Genomic DNA, 11,696 nt, shown 5'->3' on the forward strand with positions numbered 1-11,696 from the left:
TCGCTGATGTTTTTTTGGCTTCTACCTTAAACCGTTCCCTCATTGTTTCTGTCACAGTACATCGCTGCTCTGATGACACGTCATTAGCAGCTGTATTAATGGGCTATTTTCTAATTGTTCTGGGTCCAGTGCTCAATTTGTTATTTTTTTCTGCCCGCTGGTTCCCGCGCAGCAGGTCTTGAAGCCCCACAATCAGTGTGGCTATTTGTGAATTAAACTTGTCCGCAAACAGCACCTACTCACGAGGAGGCGGCATTCATCAGGTTGAAACAAGCAATTTATAACAAGTTAAGTCAATCAAGAGAGTTCGGCGAATCCGACTTCAAACGCTTGTATGAGCAAACCTGACAGAAAGAAGTAAAGTTTAGGAGAATGTTATTGCGTTGGCTCTAAAGCCTCTCTCTGGACTTAAATTATTAGAGGGAATAACAAGCTCAATAAAGAGCAGAAGGTATATGAGGGGTGAAAAATCACACATTTAACCACTCCACATGGGATTAAAATCACTAATCAGCACATGCTAATATCACCCTACCTCACCAAGAGAGAAATATAACCCATACAGATGGGGCTGAAGACTATATTCTAAGGGCAATTTGCATTTTTTTTTTTTAATGCCTCTACTTCCTTGCGCTAGGCCTGCAGGGGTATTTTCTGATTTTCTAAAAAAAAAAAAAAAAAAAAAAATTGTGAATCAAGCTGTGGTGCAAACAAGCTCTCAGAGGGAGCAGTCCGCCAGCTATTAGTCTTCTTCCTCACCAACCACAAGCGCAAATTGCTTCAGGTTTAAGAGCTGGCGTCGTCATGCCCTTCCATCCTTGCATCTTTATACCTATTTAGAAAAGCCTAAACTCAATACACTGGGGGAGTTTGGGTTGCAAAGTGTAAATGAATTGGGCAAATGGTTTGGAGCGTTTCCACTACAAACAGCTATTATGAGATTATAATGTGATTTACACATAATTTGAATATGCATGACCTCGACAGACGCAAAGAGGATTTATTTTATTTTTGCCAGCACTATTAGGCAGCTTTCCACTCATTGCACGTTATTAGGGAATTCCATGGCGTTCCGGTTTGGTCATGTCGCTGACCAAACTCTTCATCAATTCATGATGCTGGGCCTGATTCTCCATTGGTTCAGGAGATGTGTCTTTGCGGCTGACTCTGCACTCCCACCTCCTTTAAGTGCATAAAAAAGCAGGAAGGGATTTCCTTTTTCCTGTCAGGATCATATTGTTATTATATTATTCATTCTAAGTACTGAGAACTCATCAACTTTTTGCAGAATCATATCAAATTTGGACTGTTTCTTATTATTTTTGTTTTGTTTTGTATTGTTTTGTAATGTTTTGTATTGTTTTGTATTGTTTTTGTTTTGTTTTGTTTCCAAGTTATTATGGTTAGCTCTTACACAAGCCGTCTTTTCTCCGGGCATGAGAGTCAGTCAGACAGGATGTGGAATGCCGCTGATCGGGTGGAGGATTCCCCTCGGAGTGAGGAGGAAGGGGGGGGGGGGGGGATTCCAAGTCTGGGTTACAGTGGGAGGGAAGGGGTCACGTTCCTGTTTGTTCACATTATGGGATGGCAGCCGGGGTGAAGATCTGGATGGGGGTGGGTCGTGCAGGGTCCTCTGGGGTCATTCGCTCCTATCATCACATTCACAGCTGCCGGGGTTGGGCTGAGTGGGAGGATGAGGGCAGAAAAGAAAAAAAATCTCCCATGATGTACACTCTCCAAGCATGCTGGACTTGGAGTTGGAGTTGAATGGGAGGGGGGGGTGGGGGGAAGAGATGGATCCTGTTGAATATAGCAGAGTAAAGCACCGTAGTGTTGCTGTCCAGCATGAATGAATGAGTCTAAGAAAAGGAACATAGATGCTCAGCCAAACTTCCCTGGATAAACAAAGGTTAAAATAAAACTCGGCGGTCTGAATGCGCTGCTTCTGCAGACTGAAGGGCTTCCCAATTACAAAAAAACTAAAGCTATAATAATAAAGGAAACCTCTGTTCACACTAATCCTGATCCTTTTTTTTTTTTCATTTACTATAACAGAGATTTTTTTGTCAGAGGAAATTAAAAAGGAAAGTTCCAGTCATGACCATGTGGATATGTAGAACAAAATCACATACTGCAGCATGCAAAACCTACAAATGACATATATCTGAATACTCATGTCAGAGCGGTTTGTCTTTTCACAACAAGAAGTTAATCTAACATCATTCACCGGGGACATTTGTCATAGATTTGGCAGTTAAAACCGCATAAGCATGTAGTACAGCTCCGAAACAGCTCTGTGACATGTTTACTGTCCTGGCTGCAATGACCTAAGTATCTTTCCACTCTCTCAAGCATCTCTCTACACCGCTGCCATATCCTTAGCTACACTGTTAAATGTTTGTTTCCACTACCTGTTTTGCCTATCAATTCATCTGTGTCCTCTGCATTTCCCATTTGCAGGGATACGGCGGCTTCCTTCCTCTCATGAACAACAGGATGTGTGCTACTTGGTCCGTACGTGTGAGTTTTTGTAACCTACAAATCATTTTTAGCTCTCTATAGTGCCGGTGACTCTATTTCCATTTTGCTTCCCCCAGCTGCTGCTAAACAGATTTTAGAGGGGAAACTGATGATAAGCAAAAAAAAAAAATGCAACTCACATATTCAAAGTCTTGCTGTGACTTTGACTGCTGATTTTTTTTTTAGTGGTGAATTTTATGAATGAGGTAAGGACATACATAAATTCTAATTGCAAAACTAAAAAGTGCCTACATTAATGTGATGTTCACATTACGACAAAGCCAAGCATGGCCGGCTACGTTGTCGCCAAGTCGTCATTGAAGTGGTTATGTCGTCATGGGCTTGTGTACCGTAGCCTATTAATTTATGACAATCTTTAATAGCTAGTAAACATGATTTAGTATTATTACATAACACGCTACCACAGCTAGCTATTGCACATTACATATCTGGTACCCCCACAATAGCTGCCACCCTCTGCCAAGCTGCCTTTTTTCGTTAGTGTCACAGTAAATGAAGCAGGGTTAAATAGCACAGGGAACTGGCTAACAACATTATTTAGATGCAAGAGAACAGGAATTGTGGGGAGAGACAAGGGGAGTGGAAATGGTGAAACAAAAACATACGACTGGTTGACGCTTCACCGCGTCATTGGAGCGCTCAACTTTGATTCGTCACGTCCGAATGCAGCGACAAGTGTCGGGTGTCAGTTTGTAGCTTCATGTCGCCGGTTTCCATTGAAAATAACTCGCAGCCTGTGGTTTTGTCTCCAGTAGTCTGAACACACAGTTACAACCTAATTCCCGAGTGAGTAATGAAGCAGTGGTGCAAAATGAAGCAAACCATTACGGATAAATAGTTTTTTGTACATTACCAGGATTAACAGAGCCTGTGCGTGTCTCATTCATATCGTTCAGTCATAAACTCCTGAGGTACAGTTTAGTCATTTTCCAACCTGCTCTCATCTTTTTTTTTTCTTTCTTGCATTGTCAGGTTGAGATTCTGATGATTCGACTCATTAACTCAAGGCACTCTCTAAGTGCAAGGCCGATAATGGAGATGAGGAACCAAATTGAGCCTGTCTTTGAAAACTGTGGCCCTGCACTGTGGAAATGATGGGCGCTCAGCTTCATTACTGCGCAGCATGCACTTAACTGATGTTATTATGACTGTCCACTGCTTAATACGATGATAGAAAACAAGTTAGAGGACAATAGAGGCATGTGAGCAATCTAACACGCCATGGAAAGCTTATAAACCGGCTACAAATTGAAATGTGTTGAGTCAAAACCGTCCACCACCATGAACAGGATGAAATATTTGAAGTGTTTTATTTTTTCAACCTCAATATAAGGAAAATATATCATTGTTTAAGGTGTATCATTCAGTAACACTCTGGAAACCAAGAATTCAACTTATCCCTCAGTAATAATTGTTGATAAGTCGGTGTTTTCATTTTGCACCATCAATCACATTCTAAGGCATAAATGCATCGACTGATATCTCACATATATCTCACTTTGGAGCGAAGCTGCTTTCTTATTCCACCATGGATCAGCATTCAATTTATCTCACTCCCTCGCTACGATTCACCAGAGGTGATAAATCTTCGGAGCTAAAGCAAAAGCTAAAACAACTGACCTCAGCGCTCACTGATGATAACAGCTGCGCTCCTTTAAACTGAAATCAATACTTTATCTTTTACATTTTTTTTTTTTTTTTTTTTACATCTTACACATTTAGTTGATGCAATCATTGGGAACTGGATGGTTCGCTGTCTTGTTCGAAGATGCTGAATCGTTCAACTTCACTTCATTTCACCAGGAAGATTCACTCAGTTTCCATGGAGTACTGAAAAAACAACAACCTTGTGAGACAAAAACAATAAAAGCAAATGAAATAATAGTAAGATCCTATCCATTCAAATGTAACCAAACAGACTGTTCTTGACAGTCACGTTGTCTCTTAAGAGGGATCAAACTTGTGACCCTCTGGCTCTTGGCTGGTCTGTCTAACCCTTTGGTCACCCTGCTGTTCTGTCATATCATAGGAGTGCAGTATTCAGCGCTGGATGTTTTCCCCCATAGACCAAACCAGAGCAATTCAGCGCATTGACACACTTCACGGTTTATTGGTCAAGGTAAAGCGGAGGCTTCTGTTTCCACAGAGAGCCAGTCATGAGACGGAGACGGCTGTGAGTAGACCCTCCTGACCCTCCCGTCGATGCATTTCTGTAAATTGGCTCTTTGATTATGAACACAGGTATACACACACTCACAGGTAGGATTAAGTGCACTCATGCATACTGGAGGTCTGCAGTTTTTGTGCACAGGTAAATACATCTTTTACAGTATATACGTGTACTAGAGCACAACAGGATTAGCGGCTGCATCTTCTATATGGCAATATGGGAGCACAACATTGCAGTATTGAGTATGCAAAAGAGTAGCTAAAAACACAGTACTGTAAAATCAAATACGACATTTCTACAGGAGACGGGTGAATTTTGAGATGAATCTGTAAAATCAATATCAATTAATAATGCACTCACTGTATTTAGAAACTAGCAAACATAATAGGATTACAGAATGCACTCACTTAAAACAATAATAATAATAATATTCCACATACACTTGAGAGGTTTTCCCATTTTCAGCTGCTGGCTCTGTGACCAGTATTAATTCTTTGGGGATACATTTTACTCAATTGCACCTTCCTCTTAGGCTGCATGCAAACCCCATAACCGGCAGTAACCCTTCCAGCTGAAATGTATATTCCACGAGTAACAAAGTTTCAAATATATAAATAAATAATATGCTTGGCGCACAACTTAACCACACATAACTCAGCTGCATTAACTTGTGTTGCTGCTTGCATCTAGAAAATAGAACCATGTGTTTGAGTTGATTTGCCGTTACAGCAAAGTTAACTCAACTCAAAAACACAGTTATATATTTTTCACTTGCCGTGTTGTGCTGCAGCCCGACCCGAAATAAAATGACATAACCCTTCTTAAATTCAAATGAAATTCAATGACAGTTGAAGGCTTTGACTTGCAGTTTTACTACGGTTTAGCTGAAAGTACAAGTACTGTGGCAAAAAAAATCCAGAGTGCTTCATTTGTTTCAAATAGACCATTCTGCTCGTGTGGATGTAAGGTGCTGTCAACGCTGTGGGTTTCTGCCAAAAAAGGGTAGTTCTGGAGAAAAAAGTTGGTCATGGATCTACTATTGTGCTTTAGTTTGGCCAGTCAAACACATGCAACTACACACACCTGGTACACTTATTATATCCTATGAAAACTAATAAATTACGGCTGCCAGAGGGCACATGTGGCTCCTTTTGAGCAGCCAATAGCTACTTTTAACAGAAAAGTCATAAGGGGTTGCCAGATGACATCACACAGTAATTAGCACATCAATACATTTGCTACACAGTCCTGTTTTTCCCAAGCTTGTAGCAGGAAAGGGGGGGGGGGGAGGGGGCAGCGGGGGGCACACTGTGTGAAGCCCTGCTTTAGACAGAAAAGCCTTTTAGATCAGCATCAACTGTACCATTTATTATAAAATGCATTTCCTTGATGGTTTAGAAAGCAGCCGGCGTTGTCACTTGTCACTTTAAAGAAATTATATCGCCAACAAATTGATCGACGCCGCACGTTACGTCACTTAAAAGCTTTCCATACATGCCAAGCCATACGGATTGGCACTCACCCTCCCCGCACACTTATCTCTCTCCAGCATTCATTTCCTCTCTCTCTCTCTCTCTCTCTCTCTCTGTTGGATCGCTGCTTTAGTGCTCTCCTGGGATGCTAAAAACCCAGAATGCATCGTCCCAGCAACCGCTTAACATTACTGTAGTCGGGTCATCTGAACCTGACCCCCCCCCCCCCCCATTTCTGAGATGAACATATGACGTATCCCTCAGGTTGGATGAAGCAGAGTCGTGACTCATCTAGTGTACAATTGATAGATGTGGGAAACATGCCGGAATTGACCTTTCTTTGTATACATGTCTCGCAAGTGGAATTCTGGGTAACTTCCTCTCTGGCACTGTGTCTCGGAGATCAAAGTGCATGACTCAGTTCATCAGAATTCTGATAATTAAGTTGTTTAAAAAGCTTTGGCTGTGTGTCATGGTACAATGTGCAATGTGTTATTTCTAAAAACCTCTTTGTGTTACGATGATTTGTTTTCCAGAACTATTTTAGTAAAAAAAAACTTCTATATTAGCAAATACATTATTCATACTTTTTATTTACATTTACACACTATTAATATCCTCAAATTATTATTAACATATTCCCAAATCCCTTTTTATATGTGGTTATAGATAATGAACTCTTTATTGCTTTGCACTGTAGATTCTCACTTTAATCTGTTGTCATAGTTTCAAATCCACCTTGTAAACATCTTTCTGTCTCCCACCTTCTCTCTCTATATCCAGATTTACGCTTGTGTTTTACAGCAGTTTTGCCGTAGATCACGGTGAAATTGACTCATAGCTCACCATCAGATTTCTGTGGATAGCACCACCTCAACGCTAAACAGATGTGTCGTATATTACCGGGCTGTGACCTGCTGTTATATACTCCCAAATAAGTTTTTATTCTTACATTCACTTTTTGATATGGGGTGAAATATTGTGTAGCTAACATTACTGGAAATGACAATGCTGTGCAATTATTTATAGGTGAAGTAACATCTTGTGTTCACTATGTGTTAGGGAGTCACAATAACAGCGAACAGAAGGTTTGCAGTGAAATGTTCTTGTTCACTATATTTTTATTATTGGAAATTTGTTGGAGAAATCACAAGCAGCGCAAAACTGACCGATCACAGGTGTTTTGGTCTCCAAGATTGGACTGAGTCTTGTTCAGCTCTCTGTTTTATTAATTTTAGGTTTCCTTTTTAACATCTGGCCTGGGAAGATCACGGCTTGGGTCAAAATAACCACTGTAGTACCTACCGTCATAATTACTACACCCACTAGAGGCCTTCAGTCACTTGAAAAATACGTTGCTTTGTGGGTACTTCATTAAACAACTGATCCTTGGGAGGACAGACCTTTAGGATACATAAAGGGGGTCCCCCCTAAAAGTTCATGTGGAAACTTAGCATGGGTACGGTTGTGTTTTGAATAATGCTTTTGTCATCAGCACTAGGCAATCATGTAAACATCACTAAAGATCTGTGCTGATTCTCAATACAGTTATTACTCATCCAACTTGCTTCCTCTTGTCCAGCTCCTGTTTCACAATGACTCAGGTTATCTGGTATAACTACTTACTGTTGGGGCTTCAAAACATTGTTCAAAAGCACTTTAAAGGAGACCTATTGTGCTCATTTCTAGCTCTATATTTTTATTTTTGGACTGCACTAGAGTAGTTTTGTATGATTCATAGTTCAAAAGTTCTTTCAGTTCTTTATGTATCTTATACTGGCCATTATACAGCCCCTCAGTTCAGCCTCTGTCTCTTCACAGGCAGTCTTAGCTCCTGTCTCTTTAACCCCCCCCCCCCCCCCTCCTGATGAGCCCACTCTGTCCTGATTGGCCTGCTTTTCAGATAACTAAACTAAATAACAGGAGAATTACATTGTGAAGAATTTACAGGAAATGAAACATGTTCCTCATTGAATTAGCAGAGCTTCGTTAGCGGCGCTAAAAACCATTCGACACAACAACACATGGACATATTTGGAGCTATTTGTTCAGTGGATCAGTTAGAAATAATGTAGGGAGGAATAGTACAAGCAGAAACAGCCACAGTGATGATGATGTTTGATGAAGAGCTGCAAACAACCAGCACACCTCCAACAGGTAAACTACTTATTTTACTTTGTCCTGCTGTGTGATGGAAAAACATTCACAGCACGCTAGCTCGACTTGAGTCATGGCTCGGTGTGACTACTCCCAAAACAATGGAAAAACACCATAATGTTAGCAGAGTAGAGTAGTGAACTTGTGCACTGCGCATGGAGCCGATGTCCATATAAAGAAATCCATCATGAACTGATGGCAGCTCTGGTTGAAAGTAGAAAAAACCGTTGGAAACCGAGCGTTCAGAGCAGCTTTTTGCTCACAGGGATTACCTCTACATATATTTACCTCATTATTTGACACTTGGGCCATGTTAAATATGAATATCTGACATTGTAGCATTATATATATGACTGAAAATAAGGAAAACCATAATAGGTCCCCTTTAAGAGTAGCTGTTGAAGAAGGGAAGAACACGTCTCATTCAGTTTCCTCAGCCAGACCAGGACTTAACCCAGTAGCATTCCTGTCATATGTTATGCTCCTCTAAACACTGCAACTGTTCAGCAGGCATCCATCTCCGTTAATGACGGAGGTCTTATGATTTTGATTCACCTACAGTGCATCAAAACCCAAGATCACTAAGACATGTGATGTAATGAAGCAATTACATTAACTCTGCTTGTTTTGCTGCAGAGTCACTCCTCAGACTGTTGCTCATTGTGCCTGCTCTAACGCTTTTAGATACTGAACTTTTCTTCGCTCTGAATATCTTTGCATTTTGATTAGATTCAAGTGACAGGCAGTTGGGGTGCCACACACTGAATATGTTAACAAAATCAACTCTCTCATGGATCCAAATGGTAATCCCACCAAACGGCATACATTGTGAGACAATCAGTCAAAAACGTAGACACAACATGCGCAGCTTCTGAAGCAGGTTAATTTCTTATTATCTATCTATCTGATTTCTCTTTCCAAATGACAACAACAAAACTTTTTTTTTTTTTTTTTTTTTTTTTTGCCTAATTGCAGCCGTGAATTTTTAATCAAGCACCAGACTCTGTTTGCAAATTAAGAACTGGCCATTATCTGCTGTGCATAGAATTTCAGGACACCTAATTAAAAGAGAGTGACCATTTTTTGGCATTGTTTCCAGGTTTTTTACGCAGTTAGTGTTGGAAGAGAAACAGAAAAGGTTTATTTTCTCTGCATGATCCCTGACATTTGCTGTGGTGACACTTTTACAAAAGAACTCTGACTTTGTGGTCGATGTATGTCCTCTCCTGTGCTCCTTTTTTATTGTATGTGTTGAGGTTTTCAGCTTTAGTATTAATATTAAAGTTGTGGTTTGGTTACTGTGGGAGAATAAAATCGCAGCATTGATTTAAATGTCGAAAGAATTTTAAAGAAACCTTCATAAATGGTAGTTATATGCTTATAAAAACATTATGTTTAGTCATTTCTTACCCGCATCTTGCCCTGTCCCATGTTATCTTGCCCCAATAAAATGTATGTTTCTGCAACAATACTGCCTACATGTCTAGTTCAATAAACGTAAAGTTCAGTAGACACCACCAGTAAACAAAGAACAAAACACATGTGCAGTGTGAAGAACATGAGACATACACTAACACATGTAAACAAGGCCTGACAAGCACAGAGCGGTGCTGCTTATCTGCGTGTTGTTTATGCTTATTATTTTGTTGCTATGGATACATATCGTCACACACCAGCATCCCACGTGCCACCACATCGCCACAAACATCAGTCTCTGCTTCATGGCAACTGCAATGATTGTATACAGTCATATGACTCATGCTATCTTTGCATCAGAAATAAAACGATGTCCACCACGGAGGAAACGAAATATGCAGGAATTTGATTTGGTGACACTGGTGCAGAGATGTTAAATACCGGATACTAATGGAAGTAAGGTGTAAATGCTAACAGCCTGGAAGTATTGTTTACTGCATTACATATAAATTGATATAAGGATGTAGCAAATAAAAATAAAGCTAAATAAAATCTTTAAAGGAATCGGGTACATGGACTGGGACACAGCTAACATCCTATACCACATACTCACTCTATAGCAGGTTGTAACCCTGTACTGTGTTCATGCTGAAAAGGTGATAAAGTACAACAGTAAAATACACTATAGATGCAAAAACAGTACAGCAATATAGCATATGTGGTACAAATTTGGGATGCAGCTATTGTGTATCCTATAGTTTTAGGATAACCATCACTCAACATGTTGTATGCTAAAGTATTAGCATTGCGCCTAACTCAAGATAGCAAATGCTCAGTGTTCCCATTAGGCTGCATTTATGTCAGATCGGATGGAAGGTAGCAGCCATCAGACCACTCAACAAGCGCAGGGAGCGGTGAACTGGTTATATAATGGTAAAAAAATACTGTGCAAGGTCGATATGGCGCAATATCTATAGAATTTGTATGTAAGCACCTTGATGATGACCCTTGGTTTTGCGTGAGGTATCTGTTTTCTCTCAGAACATTCTTGTAATTACACTTTTGACGTTGACATTAACAGCACATACAAGTGGGAAACTGGTAATTACGGTAACTCCCACATTACATGAACACGAAAACATGCTCTCTGTCAATCAATACATGGTAAAGTGCATTTTACATACCGATCCACATAGCGTATGCTAAAGTTGTCGAGCCACTGATCTGTCAGGGTTAGAGGGATGGTTTCGATCTATATTTTCCAATCATTTAACATTAATACACAATTCAATCCCCCAAAATTTGTTGCATTTGTCAAACTGCATATTGCATATAAAAAAAAAAAGTATTGTGCTTTAATATGAATACTCTTTTGTCCCTCTACACTGCTTATAAGGTCAACAATGAATCATCAGTGCTTTAGGGAAGCATGACTCTTCCCTTCTATTAGGCCTACCTATCATCTGTGTGACGACAGGGACCCGTCCATGTACTCTCTGTCCCCGAAATCCATAGACTCATGACAAAATGTGATGCTGCTGAGTGCTGCAAATGTGCCCACAGCTGAGATCTCAACAAAAGAGACTCCGTTGTGGAGGCGCTCGACCGGGGCCGATGGGTCAAACAATGGCTCTCTGTTCCAAATATGTTGTTTGTCACATCGCCTGCCTTTAACTCGTCAATGCCGCTGTTGTTCCGCTTGACTTCAACTTTATCCCACATCTTATGCAACCGCATATGTAGTTTTACTCATATGTACTGTACGTTAGGCTTAATAATAGCTCAGCATTAGTCATAGTGGTTTGACTGATGCAGTGAGATTAAATGAGATAAGCTCCACTGAAAAGGGTGGCAACTGGTAGAGAGCACAAATTGTAATTAAAGTGTTGTTCAACTATATTAGCTGAAGGTAGTAATAAGCACTCCTCATTTACTACAAC

This window comes from Thunnus albacares, chromosome 12 (assembly GCF_914725855.1).
Source record: "Thunnus albacares chromosome 12, fThuAlb1.1, whole genome shotgun sequence".
NCBI classification, from domain to species: domain Eukaryota; kingdom Metazoa; phylum Chordata; class Actinopteri; order Scombriformes; family Scombridae; genus Thunnus; species Thunnus albacares.